At 40.7% G+C, this 17393-nt stretch overlaps 1 protein-coding gene across 1 annotated transcript in view; it reads right to left on the reverse strand.

The window, feature by feature from the left end:
* The window catches only part of LOC136867462 (protein ABHD18), a 114086-nt gene that overhangs the window by 6915 nt on the left and 89778 nt on the right, over positions 1-17393 (reverse strand). The gene's annotated exons all lie outside the window — the stretch shown is intronic.

Here is a 17393-nt window from a genome sequence, read left to right on the forward strand (position 1 = left end):
CTTTTTGTAGGGTGAGACCATATGTTACTATTGGAGTTATTGTAGTGTCAAAAAGTGTCAGTGTTGTTGATAAATCAAGAGATGGTAAATTTTTTATATTAAAAATTGCTGCTGCTGTCCTATCTTCAATGTGAGTTTTGTATGACGAAGAGCTTGTCTGTAATGTTAATCCAAGGTATTTAAATTTTCTTACAATGTCTAATGGTTCGTTTTTTAGTAATATGGTGTCCTTTACTAACATTTTTCCTCCGTTCCTAAAAGTGATGAAAATTCAAAATAAATTTAGATAATGTATGTCATTGATGAGCAACATGGATTCTTTTCAGGATGGTCAACCTGTAGCAATCTTCTTTTACTGTATCAGTTCCCCTTGGATGCAATACAGAACCATTCTCAAGTGGACTGCATGTATACAGACTTCTCAAAAGCTTTTGACACTGTCGACCGATATCTTACTCCAAAAACTAACAGGCTACGGAATTAATGGGCCTCTCCTCTCATGGTTTGAATCATATCTTAAAAATCACCTGCAGATTGTTAAAATAAGGAATTATTTTTCTGCGCCTATTATTGTTACCAGTGGAGTTCCTCAAGGGTCTCACCATGTACCCTTACTTTTTACTCTCGACACAAATGACATTAAAAATATACTTAAGAATTCTGAATTGCTTTTGTTTGCTGACGATGCAAAATTTTTATGCAAATTAATTGTCCACTTGATTGTTTAAAACTTCAAGAAGATTTGCATCATCTGGAAAAGTACTGTATTCAAAATGAGTTGAAACTTAATCATGAGAACTGTAAAATAATATTATTTTTTGAAAACAAGAAGATAATATCATTTCAGTACTAATTTAGTAATAACAACATTCAAACTCCTGTTTCACAATTTAAATGACCTTAGTGTTTTATTCAGTTATACTCTATCGTTTAATGAACATATCGAAAATATTTGTAAGAAAGCATTTCAAAGATCGGGTTGCATTACTAGATATTCTAGAGAATTTTCAAACTTAGCTACCTATCGATTGCTGTATGCGTCTATGGCATGCCCTATACTAGAATACTGTACAGCTGTTTGGAACCCTTCTCATCAGACCTCTATCCATAGATTAGATTCAGTACAACATAAATTTCTTTGTTTATATTCATTTAGAGCAGGATTCTTATATGATAATGTTGATTACACATCCCTACAACAGTCCTTAAATCTGCATAGCCTGTCACAATGCCGTGAATTATTGGATACACTCTTCATTTTTAAATTGCTTCATTCCTTGGTGAATTGTCCACAACTCCTTGCGAAAATTAACGTAAGTGTACCAGACAGACACACAAGGTTCAAAAATACATTGTCTACAAATTGGCACAGAACTAACTACGCATTCAATGGGCCAATTGAACGAATGTCAAGATCTCTAAACAAAGTGGATATTGAATATTTAACTGCTCACTGTCAAAATTTAGAAATCACTTACATAATCTCCAGAATTGACTATTACTTTCGTGTGCTTACTTGTAATATAACCTGTGTATATATCTGTACATATTTTTCTACTTATACTCCATTGAACTTTCTTTTTAGTGTGTTTTGTTTTGTTTATTCTTCTCTATTGTTGTGTAAAAAATGGTATTACCATTAATAAAGTATTATTATTGTCAATCCATTTATCAAGACTGTTTGGAGATGTCTGTAGGTCCGCTTTGTTCAATGTCCTTAGGACCATGTCATCAGCATACAATATGAGCAAAGTTTCTCCTTCTCCTCTTAGTATTTTCCCAATGTCAGCAGCAACAACGTTGAAAAGTACAGGGCCGATACGGTGTCCTTATAGAACTCCATTTTTTTAAAATAATATATTTAGACTTTGAGACAGACAATACATTTAAGAATCGGGACAGTAACCTTTCTGCTATAATAAAAATGTATGAAGTATGTACTATCAGAATTTACCATTCCTCCTCTGTTTGTTGGAAAGTATTCTTCAATAAAATTAACAGTAATAAGTTTAATTAGCCGGCCCCGTGGTGTAGGGGTAGCGTGCCTGCCTCGTACCCAGAGGCCCCAGGTTTGATTCCCGGCTACGTCAGGGATTTTTATCTGGACCTGAGGGCTGGTTCGAGGTCCACTCACCCTACGTGATTAGAATTGAGGAGCTATCTGATGATGAGATAGCGGTCCCGGTCTAGAAAGCCAAGAATAACGGCCGAGAGGATTCGTCGTGCTGACCACACGACACCTCGTAATCTGCAGGACTTTGGGCTGAGCAGCGGTCGCTTGGTAGGCTAAGGCCTTTCAAGGGCTGTAGTGCCATGGGGTTTGGTTTGGTTTTTTTTTTTAAGTTTAATAACTGTAGGATGCAAGAAATAAATAAAAATATAAAATCATAAATATTTCCCTCATTATTCATCACAGCATGAATTCTTATTGCATATCGGATGGGAAATTTTATTTTCACAGCTTTTTGTTATAAAGCATTAATCAGCATTTATGGAGATATTCAAGAAATACATTTTAGAGCTTCTCTATAACTACTATTTCACCCAATGTGGATATAATTCTTTATAGTCTAGATTGTAGTGCCTTCTTCCCCAATCTTAAATACCGATTTTTATTACATATTGTTCACCTGTTTTCTCATGACTGCATTTCCTTCTTGTTCTGGACATGACTGATACACGAACATTATACTAATTTTTAAACATTCTTACAAAAGTACAGACAAATCCTATTTTGTTTATATATTTGGTGGTAATCACTATCTTAATTGATAAAACAACTAGAATATCAATTTCACAGCTGGACAAGCGGATTTATACAGACAGACATGACGGAAATTTAGAAACTACATTTCCTTCTTGTTCTGGACATGACCGATACACGAACACTGTACTCATTTTTAAACATTCGTACAAAAGTACACGACACACTCAAAAATTTCCAGAAGGGTTTGGAAGTTTGTGGTGATGCTGGAATGAGGCAATTCAGTTGAAGGCAGATATACAGAGAAGATAGATCTGCCTGCAGAGCTGTATGTAATGTATTTGTGAGGCAATATATGAAGTATAACTCAATATGATGACACTTCGTACTATGTACTTGACACAAGTGATTTGTGTTATTGTTTTATGTGGATGTAACATCACTATATTACTGCTCATTGTTTGGCTCCAGTTTAGAGGGTCCAGGATTCATTTCTTAGCCGGACTGGGATAAATCCGCAAATATCCGCGAAGTTAGTGTCTTGGCGGATACAAACTGTACGACAGTGCGGATAATTTCTAAATTATGACGTTTACTGACTTCACTCATTGTTTATGCTTGTGGTTAGGCAACCCTTGACACTGGTGTGGGAGAATAGTGATATATAAAGAGCCTTGAGACCATAAAGCCGTAAATCTGTCCTAAGCCTAACTGGCTCCTGCCCGCAATTAATGGAAGGAAGGAACAAAGGTCAATACGCCGGCAGTTGTCGCAAGAGAAAATCCCTGGTGCCAGGTGTCAGGCCTATTGTATTATGTTAACAGATCTGTCCGTTTCAATACCTTGGGTGTAATATATTGTAGTTAAATATTTACAATATCCGCAGATAATCATTTTGCGGATGCGGATAACCATTCGTAGATGCGAATGAAGGAAGTGCAGATGCGGAGTGGATGCGGATATTATTTTGTATATCCGCGCAGGGCTCAAGTTATGTAAGGGTATAGGGCTGTAACACTGGGCCAAATCTGTACATGCAATGCAGATCACACCAGTGACCTCACAAGGATCTGGGAAAAGTGACAGAGAAAGAAGACAGATTGTTTGGCAGAGGAGGGAGATGATATATCTCATGGCCACTTAAAATTTGAGCTTTCTGCTACCAACCATGCAGTACCAAATTCTATTCATACAAACTTATTCTCCCCTCTTCAGTTAACTTTCAGCGCCTTTCCTTTCACATTTCTTCAAGTATAATTCCTTTAGCACATTGGCCGATACACTATCAAGATGTTGTTGTATTTATTTGTCCTTAAATACTATCAACCAGTACTGAGATCAATCTTATGGTTGAAGCTTAAAAAAGCCAGTGATAAAATACAGAGGGATATAGAAAAATGCAGACACTCTTTGATAGTTAATATCTTTGGAACAAAATAACATATTGTTGCAATTCTTGCACAGTAGCATAGTCCATTGTTTTCTCAAAAGATGATGGTCACGTGAATGGCACAACAATCTTGGCACGCGTTTTCCAGCAGATGGCAGTGCAGCAATGAATGAAGTAAGATTGTTGTTTGAGCAACGCAAGGCCATACTGAAGTGGTACTGGAAGTATGAAAACATGATGGAGGTACAACGACAAATGGCGTAATGTGTACAGAACTCAGCCACCAACGCGTACAACAATGTATCGTATTCAGAATAAATTTGAAGCTGATGGTACTGTTCAGGATGTGCATAAGAAAAGGTCTGGCCGACCAAGAAACTCCAGCTTCTAGCGCTGCTATGTTGCAACATTTTACTAAAGTCACCTCAAAAATCTGTGAATCAGCGTGCACGTGAAAGCAGGGTAAGCTGATCAACCGTATGACAAATTCTGAAGGCTGCAAAGCGGAAAGTGTACATTCCAAGATCACTGCATGGTATGGACGAGGACAACCTGGATCGAACGATGGAGTACGGTAAGTGGTCTGAAGGCGTACTTTGATAATGATGATGTTTGTTGTTTAAAGGGGCCTAACATCGAGGTCATCAGCCCCTAATGGTACGAAATGAAATAACAAAAAGTTCAAATTCATCAACTGACCAAAATAAAAAACGTCATGAAGAATGAATGGATGGACATGAACCCAACAAAAAAAAAAAAAAAACCAGTGGATCAGACTCAAAAAAAGATTGTAAATAATAGCATTACTGACCAAGGGACCACTTATAAAGCACAATGATGCTTGATGTCTAAAGGGGTGCAAAATCCACGTCTAAGGCCCCACAGAATGGTACACGTCGCGAGTAAAGTAGAACCATGGTATTTGTCATGTTGGGGTACTAATCAAAAGTAGCGAAGACTCACGGTGTTCCACACAAGATGGTACTACTCACAAGTATTGCACTTCGTACAGGGAACGCAGACCTATGGTGTTTCTCACACAATGGCGCCACTCATAGCCAACGCAAACCGATAAGGTTCCTCACCTAGGTGTACTAACCACAGGGACTCGCACTATCCCATGGCGTTCATCACATAGTGGGTACTAATCACAGGCAGCGCAGACCCACAGTGCAGCTCATATAGCGGTACAACTCACAGGCTACGCCCAGACGCGCGGTGTTGCTCACATGGGTACGACACACGGGTACTGGAAACCCCCAGGCCAGCCTCTTTACTGCTACTAATCACAAACCTATTTTGTACCTAATTTAGTGGTACTACTCGCAAGTACAGGCAACCCATGGTGTTCCCCGCATGATGGTACGAATCAAAAGTAGTTTCATGGTTCTGATTCAATCAACCCCACAGGGAGTGAAGGCGTACTTTTTGAGGATGAACGTTTTGCAGGGATGTTACCTGGTCTGACGAGGCGCAATTCAAACTGAACGGTACTGTAAACCACCACAACTGCTTGTACTGGGCTCCTGAAAATCCTCATGTGGACAAACGTGTTAATCTACCCGGTGTTAATGTGTGGTGTGGTCTGTCATCGTACGGTTTGATTGGCCCATTCTTCTTTGAAGGTACCGTAACTGGTGAGGTGCATCTTCATATGCTGCAAACATCCATTTTACCTCCCATCCGAGTGGTGTTTGGAAATGAAAGATTTTACCTATCAACACACCACAGAGATGTCAGAGCCTACTTGGATGAAAATCTACCTGCATGATGGATAGGTCGAAGAGGAGCTGTCAAATACCCACCATGGTCTCTAGACCTTACACCTCTTGACTTCTACCTATGGAGGACCTTGAAAAATGAAGTTTATCGACAGAAGCCAGCTACTCTGAACGAGCTATGAGAAACCATCGAGGCGCCCTGTGCAGCTATCAGACTGGCAACAATGACAGCCGTATTTAGGTCAGCAGTTCAGCAGTATCAACGTTGTTTGGCTGCTAATGGGGTTCACTTGGAACACATAAAATAACCCCCCTGTCATGCAAGAATTGTAACAGTATGTCATTTTGTTCTATTAATATTGACTATCAAAGAGTGTCTACATTTTTCCGGACCCCTCTGTATATATGTGAAACAACCAAGCTGACCTTTTCCCCGTATACACCTGCTATAGGGAATCTGAATACCGTTAATAAGCCCAGTGGCTTAGCTGCTGGTTTCCAACCTCAAAGGCTGAAGTTCTAATCCCAGCCACACCTGGGTTGAGATTTTTATCTCAAAAATCACGTGGTATCAGGAAGAGCATCCTGCCTTAAACCCCCTGGCCAAAACTAAAATGAACCTAGGTGGCTCTAGTGACACCAGAAATAACTGGGTAAGATGAAGGAAGTTTTTTAAAAATGATATACAGCACTATGTTAAAAGTTGAAGAGGGAACTACAAAGTATATGCTAAATTTTCCAGTCCCCCTCTATGAAATGTGAAACAACACTATACAGAAGCAAAAGAAATTAGAAGAAAACAACAAATATTACATGACAATGAGAAAGAACAGCATCTTCAGAAACTACAGTAAAGGCCAGGTAGTTTTCAAAAACATCAACACACAAATACATATAGATTACCAGCTGGAGTAACCCTGCTTCGCTACAGATTCCAACATTGTATATAGCATTCTAGATGAAGTTGTGTATACATTGTGAATAATGTTATTTATAGGCTAGACTATAGTGCATTATTCCCCGACTTTACATACCAATTTTCATTAAATTCTGTTCACATATTTTCTCGTGGATGGCAATAAAAATCTAAATGCATTAATATCTCTTATCATAGCCAGTACGGTACAAATGTATAAGACATAAATGATCAGAAATTTAATTCTATATGACTTTAGTTATGACGTATTTATTGACAGACTACTAATAACATAGATTTCTGAGAATTGAATTTTAGGCCTTCCCCTAAACTACCATTTCACTCAGCGTGAGTAAAATTATTTATAGCCTAGATTGTTGTGCCTCATTCCCCAAACTTTAAGTAAGTACCTAGGTGTTAATATAAGTAAAGATCTTCACTGGCGTAATCACATAAATGGGATTGTAAATAAAGGGTACAGATCTCTGCACATGATTATGAGGGTATTTAGGCATTGTAGTAAGGATGTAAATGGGAGGGCATATAAGTCTCTGGTAACATCCCAACTAGAGTATGGTTCCAGTGAATGAGACCCTCATCAGGATTACTTGATTCAACAACTGGAAAAAATCTAAAGAAATGCAGCTCGATTTGTTCTGGGTGATTTCTGACAAAAGAGTAGTGTTACAGAAATGTTGCAAAGTTTGGGCTGGAAAGACTTGGGAGAAAGGTTTCGAGCTGCTCGTCTAAGCGGTATGTTATATAGATGTTGATTCCCATAGGGAACCTGAAATATTTGTCCCGAATGAGTAAATTTATAATACCAATGTAGTTGGTCGGTTACTGGACCAGGAGTGAGTTAGCTGGTTAATTTATATGTCCAGTAAGCTGTATGTTCTGAGCTGTCAGTGGAGGGATGGCGTGGAATGACATTAATAGACTAATAAGTTTGAGTGGTGTTTTTAAAAGTAGGAAGGATCACAATATGAAGATAAAGTTGGAATTCAAGAGGACAAATTGTGGCAAGTATTTGTTTATAGGAAGGGGAGTAAGGGATTGAAATAACTTACCAAGGGAGATGTTCAATAAATTTCCAGTTTCTTTGCAATCATTTAAGAAAAAGCTAGGAGAATAACAGATAGGGAATCTGCCCCCTGAGCGACTGTCCTAAATGCAGATCAGTAGTGATTGGTTTACATACTGATTTTCATTAAATTCTCTTCTGCCATTTTTGCATGATACACGTATGTACATACATACATTCATACAGACAGATGACAAAAAATTAAAAAGTGCATTCCCTTGTTATTGTGAATGTACCGGGCGGTACACCTCTACACCGTTTATTTAAAAGTTGCGCCAGTTGAAACTCCTCTTCTGGAGGAAGGTTGAACTTTATCTATTCTATTAATTCTCTACTTTCTCAGAAGATGTCACCACGTGGAAAATTTTGAGTTTTTGAACTGTGTCACTTTTGATGTGTTTTTGTTTCGCTTGAAGTAAGAAGTGTGAACTTTCTCTTCTAGAGGACACTACTGAAGATCAACAATAGCGCACCCTAGTGCGGAGTCAAAGAACTATTTTGTTGGAGAAATTTTTATTTCAAAAGTTTGTTTCTTGTTAAATTTCTTTCTGTTATTGTTTAAGTTGGCTGTATACCCCTCTTTTTCCCCTTGTTTTAGATTTATCCAATCCCGAATTTCTTTTAGTAATTTCTGACCAATCTGGTGTATCTTCCCCCAACTTGTATCTGTTGCGGGGTCCTATCCAATAAAAACATTGTGGGCGGGTGTTTTCATTCCCCTAACGCCTAGAAACTTCCGCGAGAGTATATAAACTGCTGATTTTGGGGTCTCCGGGCCACTTCTGTTCCATCTTTCAGTGTATTAAGTACATAGCAGGAGGCGGGAAGCGCCTCTTTCTTCTTCAGCCGTTCAACACCAGGTAATGGCCTATTAATAACTTCTTTTCTTGCTAGGTAGGCAGTTTAACACTCGCGGCGGGTTCGAAGCATTTCCATCATGTAACCTTTTCCTAAAATGTAATTACTCTTTTCATCTTTTTCTTGTAAAGCTACATATTGGGATAGAGAGTGCTAACCCTCTCGAGCTCCCACTCACATTTGTTTTGAGGTGAACTTATTTTCTCAAACTATTCTTCGTTTATGTAATGTAAAGTGTTCTTCTCTAAGTCACCTCTGTAGTATGGGATTAGCCCTTGCGTTAGCGGCCCAGAGCCAGATTAGGTTTTAAAAACAAAGTGTATTAGGAGTGCAAGTTCGCCTCCTCTCAAATTGTTATTTTAGAGGTCATGTAATCAACCTTCTTTTCATGTAATAGACCTCCGTAGGTTGGGTATTTTACCCCTGTGAATACGTCCTTAGAGGACAGCTTGAAAGTAGAGTTTGGTGTGGCCTTGTGATAGGCTTACAATTTTGAGAGCGGATCGCTCTTTGAAATTTGTTTCTGTATGCCTCGTGCAGGCTTTATGTGTAATGTTTGGAGCCAGTGCTCCTGGGCATGAATGGGGTTTTCTGCCCCTTGGCTAAAATTTTTTTTTTGGAGTAAGGCGGGGCTGATTGCCCAAGAGTTATGAAGTAAGGGCACTGAGCCCGAATCCAGTAATATTGTACCTACATTTTTGCTACTCTGTACCTGTTATGATTGTTATCTCTTGTTTTTGAAAAGAAAATATAACCTAGTTAAATTTTAAATTAATTTTACATTGCACGTTAATTTCGTAGCTTGAAACCCATTCACACCCGCACCTTCTTTCACCTCTACCTACCACGGATATCTCCGTAACAAGTGGTAGCAGAGCGTGGTTGAATGGGTCTCAATTTAGCCCCTTTTGACGGCTAAACATTGCTTTAATTCGAACTCTAACAATTTTCTCAGTTGCTGGAATTTTTTGAGGTTTTTTTTAATTGTTCTGTCATCATGTCCGGCCCTCGCGATGTTCTCCTCCTTAACTATTTGCGCAAAGAGGAGTTGATATACGAGTTAACTATCAGAAACGTTCAATCTGGAGGCACGGTTGCAATAGACACTAACAAGCTTAGAGAGTCCCTTGATTTGCCCATTTCCATCCCCAATTTGGGAGAGAAAGAAATTGACGACTCTCTTTCCACGATCACGGAGAATATTACTGGGCTAGCTTCCGTAGTTAGTTTTTTTGATGAAAATGATCCGTCTCCTAACCAAATTAAGCGTGTGCAAGGCAGATTATATCACTTTTCAAATAGAGTTAATGATCTGTTGTCTCTGAAGGTGAATGACGTTCAGAGGAAGCAAGCTAATACGCTCCTTGAAACTATCTCTGAATTGTCTAGTAAAGTCACTCAATTGTTAACTGGGGAAGTTCCTCCCAAATCTGATCAGCCCACCATAGTGAATGTAAGTAGGGAGGAAGAACCTGCTAAGGGAGAAGGCAATAGGATAACCGTTGCTGCTCAAACTATCTCTGCCCCATTGGACAACGAGTCTGAACGCCGCACATCGTTGAACAATGTACGTGCTGAATTAACTTCCTTGCCATTGAAACCTTTACCTACTATGTCGCCCGGGTTTAGCAGCTTGCCTCATCCATTGGCAATGTTGCTCAGAGGTATATCCAAGTTTTCCGTTAATACCACCAGTGACGTAATTTCATTTTTAAGATTTCTAGTGGAATTTCAGGATCATGCCCTTGTGTTTTCTCTTTCCCCATGTCAAATTTTGCAAATTATCTATCCTTATGCTATTGGGGTTCTCTCAGATAAAATAGTAAGAGCCATAGCTGAACAGTCATCTATCAAAGATTTCCATGCACATCTGCTTGCAAATTTTATTCCTGCCCGCGCGAGGTCATCTCTTATTCAGAAATACTATTATCGGGTACAGCGCTTGGATGAAAACCTGGCAGACTTCATCCAAGATATTAAGTTTTATACTAGGGTGTTTGCTCTCCACTTCCCTGAGGATCAGATCGTGCAAGCTATTGTCGAAGGGATTTCACCACCCTACAGGTCATATTTGTGTTTCGCGGCGTGCCCGCAAACCTTCTCTGAACTGGAAGCATTAGCCGTCTCTGCGGAAGGAGTTAGGTATGCCGATTCCTTGCGTGTGGCAAAAGAACCCCCGCCTTCTTTTAGTAATACTCGGCTTCCACCTCGCCGATCAGTCACCCCTCGTAAATGTTATGCTTGCGGGTCGCCTGACCATCTGCGCAATAAGTGTCCTCTGATCAAGTCTAGTAGGGCAAATAATGGAGCTGGTTCATCACAAGGCTGTTTTAAGTGTGGGGCCTTCTCACATATCGCCAAAAATTGCCCAAACTCAAATAGCACCCCCTCCTGCTCAACTTCTGGTGCAAATTCCACCTATGCCAATAATAAAAAGTGACTAGTGGCATCGGCTGAGTCGACTAATCCATCTTCCCGAGACTCAGCCCCTAGTAAACAGGTTGTAAATGCAGAGAACAATCAGCCTTCAAATTCATCTTTTGAATGCCCTAAAGAATGTCTTAGGATTGCGGCGGATACCCCCGCACCTGTTCCTTTTCTTAAGATTGAGTTAAATAACGAGCCTATAACAGCTCTCTTAGATTCAGGCAGTGTTTGTTCGATTATTTCGGCTGAATGGTATTCTAAATTGAAATCTGTTTGTAAACTACCTGACCATGTCTCAGCTCTTATTCAATATGTTTCGGCTAATTCATCGCCATTAGAAATTCTAGGTTCCGTACTGGTCAAAATTCGTATTTTTAAATTTACATGGAAAATCAAACTGTTTGTGGCTAAGCACTTGTCTTGCCCCATCATATTGGGAGCGGACTTCATTTCTCACACTGGTCTTGTGCTCGATCTCCAGAGTAGGTCGTGCACATTCAAATTTGCGTCCAATTGTAGAATTCCCTTGTTAAAGTGTAATTCTGTATCATGTTCATCTATTTCGCCTACCCAGGATGAGATGTTGTTAGACCTTAGACATCTACCTGAGGAGCAGGCTGATAGTATTCGGAAACTGTGTCAGTCGTTTCCCGAGGTGTTCTCTGATACTCTTGGTGTTACTGACCTTATTGAATACAAAATTGAGGTCACGGATTCGATTCCTGTCCGTTTTCCACCGTATAGGCTATCTCCACCTAAAATGAAGGCTCTGAAAGAAATCATCGATCAGATGTTGAAGGATGGTATTATTAGGCCCTCTAAGTCAGCGTATTCTTCGCCTATTTTTCTAGTCCCGAAACCCCAAGGAGGCTTCAGGCCTGTCATTGATTACAGGGCTCTCAATCGGAAGGTGGTGTTGCAATCTGTGCCCCTTCCCGACCTTCATTCTTGCTTTTCATGGTTTCGTAAGGCCAAGTTCTTCACCATCTTGGACTTGAATCAGGCCTATAATCAAATTCCCCTTGCCGAAGAGTCTAAACATCTTACAGCGTTTGCCACGGACTGGAACTTATACGAATACAACCGCGTGCCTTTCGGGCTCCCCACGGGGGCAGCTGTGCTCACTAGGCTACTAGATAGGGTCTTTTCCGACATCAAATTTGAGTACTTATATCACTACTTGGATGATGTCGTCGTATTTTCCGAGACTTTTGAAGAACATCTAGATCATCTGCGAGAAGTTCTGAATCGCCTTCGTAAGGCTGGGTTAACTGTCAAGTTGTCCAAGGTTGCCTTTGCTAAGCCCTCTATGTCATTCCTAGGGCATATTGTGTCACCCGATGGGGTAGCTGTCGATCATTCTAGAACACAGGCCATCCGTGATTTTAAACCTCCTAAGGACATCAAAGGTATCGCTAGATTCATTGGTATGGTGAATTTCTTCAGGAAGTTTATTCCTAACTTCGCTAATAGAGCGGCGCCCTTAAACCTTCTTCGTAGGAAAGGCATCAAATTCGAGTGGGGACCTTCTCAACAAGCCGCTTTCGAAGATCTTAAATTAGCTCTCTGTAATGCCCCTGTACTTGCTATGCCTGATTTCTCGAAGAAATTCATCGTCCAAACGGACGCGTCGTCGTCAGCTGTACCTGCAGTCCTTCTTCAAGAGACTGAACTAGGGAGGCGTCCCATCGCCTATGCATCTAGGACTCTATCGGCTCAAGAAGCCAAGTATTCCATCTATGAGCTCGAAGGGTTGGCAGTCTTATTCGCCTTAGAAAAGTTCCGTCTCTATCTGGAACATGTCAAATTCGACCTGGAGACAGATAACCAAGCCTTAAGCTGGGTCTTAGGTAGACCGCGTCGTACTGGTCGTATAGCCCGTTGGGCCATCCGTATTTCCGCCTTCCAATTCGATGTCAGGCATATCAGAGGTACCGAAAATGTTGTGGCTGATGGACTCAGCCGTATGTTTTCAAACGAGGTCGAGACCCATGAACCGGTCGACAGTTCATCACCTTCCGAGTCCATACTATCCGAGGTTAATGCCATCCTAACCGATGCTCCCATGCTCTTTAGGGATATCGAGAAATACCAACGTGAAGATCCTACGCTGGCTCCGATAATGGAAACCCTTTCTTCTGGGGAACATGCTGTCCCTTATGTTATGAGGAATGGTGTTCTATGTTGCCCTTCGAAGCATGATAAGTTGATGAAAGTTGTTGTTCCAGCGGTTCTTGTACCTATGATCTTCAAATACTATCATGAGACCCCATTGGGGGGGCATCTTGGAATCTTTAAAACTCGTGAAAAGATTCGTGAAATGTTCATATGGAAAGGTATGGACGGTGAAATTCGGGAACTCGTAAAAGCATGTAAATCTTGTTTGATCAGTAAACCCACCATGTCCACTAAGGTAGGCCTTTTGTCTTCTCATCAAGCGTCGCGCCCCATGGAACGCCTGTATATTGATTATGTGGGACCCTTCCCCCAGTCAAAGGGCAATGCCAACAAGTTCATCTTTGTGTGTGTAGATGGTTTTACAAGATTTTCCTGGTTATTTCCGACTAAGCTGGCTACCGCTCAGTCAACCATTACTTGCTTAAATTCTATTTTTGCTTCTTTTGGTCCGTGTCAATATATTGTATCTGATAATGCTAAGGCGTTCACATCAAATTTATTTCGTAAATTCTGTTTTGACTTGTCCATCTCTCATGTAACTACTTCTGCTTATTACCCTCAACCATCTCTGGCTGAACGGGTTAACCGTAATCTCAGGTCCGCACTCATTGCCTATCATCATGAAGATCCTTCCAGGTGGGACACGTCCCTGCATTGGATAGCTTTTGCTTTGAATTCGGCGGTTCATGAATCTCACAAGTTTACTCCAGCTTCTTTGATGTTCAAGTTTGTTCCCAACTCGCCGCTCTCTAACCTCTGGTCTTTGAATGACATTTTACCCGAGACAATAGATCCGGATAACATTAAAGATCTTTGGAAGAAGGCTAAAGCCAATCTTAAAGTGTCTCATGAAAAGGTTAGGGAAAGGTATGATCGTGGACGGAGACCCACCACTTTGAAGGTAGGTGACCAGGTTATGGTCAAAAATTTTGTTCCCGCGGGCAAGCTTGCCCCCAGATTTCATGGGCCTTGTATCATTCTCGATTTTCTTACGCCGGTTACCTTATTGCTAAGTAATCCAGCCACCGAGAGGATATTTAGAGTTCACCTGTCCCAGGTGAAACCGGTGTAATTTCTGTGTTAACTTGCTTCATATTATTTTGAAAGGATATGAAGGTTATATTTTTTTTGAGTTTCACTTTTAAGGCATTCTGCCCCTTCTGTAATATTTTGGTTTTAGATGTAAGCCTTGTGTAAAACCTGCCCCGACCCGTTAAACTGCCATCCTGTTCTTGCCACGGCCATTACCACGCTCCCGTCTCCTGCTCCACCTTACACTGTGGCTTCATAATAGTAAATGCCATGGATATCTACACGCCGCTGGCCCCTCAACCTCTCCACAAGCCTGTACCCTCAAAGAAGATGATAGTCCAACACAATTCTGCCGCCTAGCTTTAATGTTTCAGCGCCCCCGCAGCCGCGCAGCGCCGTGCAGCGACTGGGGAGGGGGATGGGCCCCCTCCTCTCCAGCGAGGACGACATGTGCACGGCGAGCCGGAGCTCTCCTCCCGGCCAAGGCTGATGTGCGGCGCACGACCTGCTACATGCCCGCAGCCTGTATCTGTTCACCGCGGGCGCGGCGTACTTCAACACCTCTGCTCCCCTCATAGTGCGGGCGAGCGGTATCTCAGGGTACTTGAGGGGTCCGAGCGGCCTCCGTTGGACGCAAGCTGCAACGGCCGGTCTGGCCATCCGACTCAATCTACATCAACTACATGGACAGTCACCATAAGCAATAACTACACTTGGGAATTCAACAACAATATTTGGTGGACATTGCAAAATTTTTCTTCACCTTTAAGTATTAAAAGTTTATCTTCAGAAATTCAAATTCTACAAACATAAAGACTTTCATTCACCTGCAACAACAATATTTTGAAACTGAATTAAGAAATCTTGTAAATGCTTCTGCTATCTATCTTCGTATCAACATCATTACTTGGACTTTGTTTCAAACTGATTTCATGTGTCACCCCTGGAGGAACTTTTGGGGGGGGAGGTCTGTACCGGGCGGTACACCTCTACACCGTTTATTTAAAAGTTGCGCCAGTTGAAACTCCTCTTCTGGAGGAAGGTTGAACTTTATCTATTCTATTAATTCTCTACTTTCTCAGAAGATGTCACCACGTGGAAAATTTTGAGTTTTTGAACTGTGTCACTTTTGATGTGTTTTTGTTTCGCTTGAAGTAAGAAGTGTGAACTTTCTCTTCTAGAGGACACTACTGAAGATCAACAATAGCGCACCCTAGTGCGGAGTCAAAGAACTATTTTGTTGGAGAAATTTTTATTTCAAAAGTTTGTTTCTTGTTAAATTTCTTTCTGTTATTGTTTAAGTTGGCTGTATACCCCTCTTTTTCCCCTTGTTTTAGATTTATCCAATCCCGAATTTCTTTTAGTAATTTCTGACCAATCTGGTGTATCTTCCCCCAACTTGTATCTGTTGCGGGGTCCTATCCAATAAAAACATTGTGGGCGGGTGTTTTCATTCCCCTAACGCCTAGAAACTTCCGCGAGAGTATATAAACTGCTGATTTTGGGGTCTCCGGGCCACTTCTGTTCCATCTTTCAGTGTATTAAGTACATAGCAGGAGGCGGGAAGCGCCTCTTTCTTCTTCAGCCGTTCAACACCAGGTAATGGCCTATTAATAACTTCTTTTCTTGCTAGGTAGGCAGTTTAACACTCGCGGCGGGTTCGAAGCATTTCCATCATGTAACCTTTTCCTAAAATGTAATTACTCTTTTCATCTTTTTCTTGTAAAGCTACATATTGGGATAGAGAGTGCTAACCCTCTCGAGCTCCCACTCACATTTGTTTTGAGGTGAACTTATTTTCTCAAACTATTCTTCGTTTATGTAATGTAAAGTGTTCTTCTCTAAGTCACCTCTGTAGTATGGGATTAGCCCTTGCGTTAGCGGCCCAGAGCCAGATTAGGTTTTAAAAACAAAGTGTATTAGGAGTGCAAGTTCGCCTCCTCTCAAATTGTTATTTTAGAGGTCATGTAATCAACCTTCTTTTCATGTAATAGACCTCCGTAGGTTGGGTATTTTACCCCTGTGAATACGTCCTTAGAGGACAGCTTGAAGGTAGAGTTTGGTGTGGCCTTGTGATAGGCTTACAATTTTGAGAGCGGATCGCTCTTTGAAATTTGTTTCTGTATGCCTCGTGCAGGCTTTATGTGTAATGTTTGGAGCCAGTGCTCCTGGGCATGAATGGGGTTTTCTGCCCCTTGGCTAAAATTTTTTTTTTGGAGTAAGGCGGGGCTGATTGCCCAAGAGTTATGAAGTAAGGGCACTGAGCCCGAATCCAGTAATATTGTACCTACATTTTTGCTACTCTGTACCTGTTATGATTGTTATCTCTTGTTTTTGAAAAGAAATTATAACCTAGTTAAATTTTAAATTAATTTTACATTGCACGTTAATTTCGTAGCTTGAAACCCATTCACACCCGCACCTTCTTTCACCTCTACCTACCACGGATATCTCCGTAACAGTGAACATGACTGATACAGAAATACCATTAACTTTTAATTCTCAGTAATGCACAGAAAAACTCTTACTTTATATATATATAAGCTTGCCACATATACAGTTTTAACAGGGAGAGTATGGAATTTTTCAGTTTTGCTCTGCACACAAAGGATTTTGTAAACTGTATGCCACATGTTGTGATTTTAAAAATCATATACAGTTTTAACAGGGAGAGTATGGAATTTTTCAGTTTTGCTCTGCACACAAAGGATTTTGTAAACTGTATGCCACATGTTGTGATTTTAAAAATCACTGCATCACAACATGTACTTTTTAATATAACAGGAAATTATCTATTGTGTTGACAACTTATTTTGTCTTATACATGATGTTAGGGCAAGCACGTGATGGCAGGTGTGATCGATGTGACATCAGAACTGTGTTCTCTATTATGAATATTAAATGGAGGGATGAGAAAAATATCAGATTTCAAAGACCAACATGAGAAAGTGGGGATTCGCCTGCGACTCCACACTGTGTGAATGAAGTGAAGAGTAGCCAACGGACTATCTCCTTGTCTGCAAGTAGTGCCCAACTGCATGTTCTCCTCAGAACCTGATTGATGCCACCAAGGAAGTGTGCAA

The sequence above is a fragment of the Anabrus simplex genome, chromosome 3, assembly GCF_040414725.1.
Source record: "Anabrus simplex isolate iqAnaSimp1 chromosome 3, ASM4041472v1, whole genome shotgun sequence".
NCBI lineage: Eukaryota > Metazoa > Arthropoda > Insecta > Orthoptera > Tettigoniidae > Anabrus > Anabrus simplex.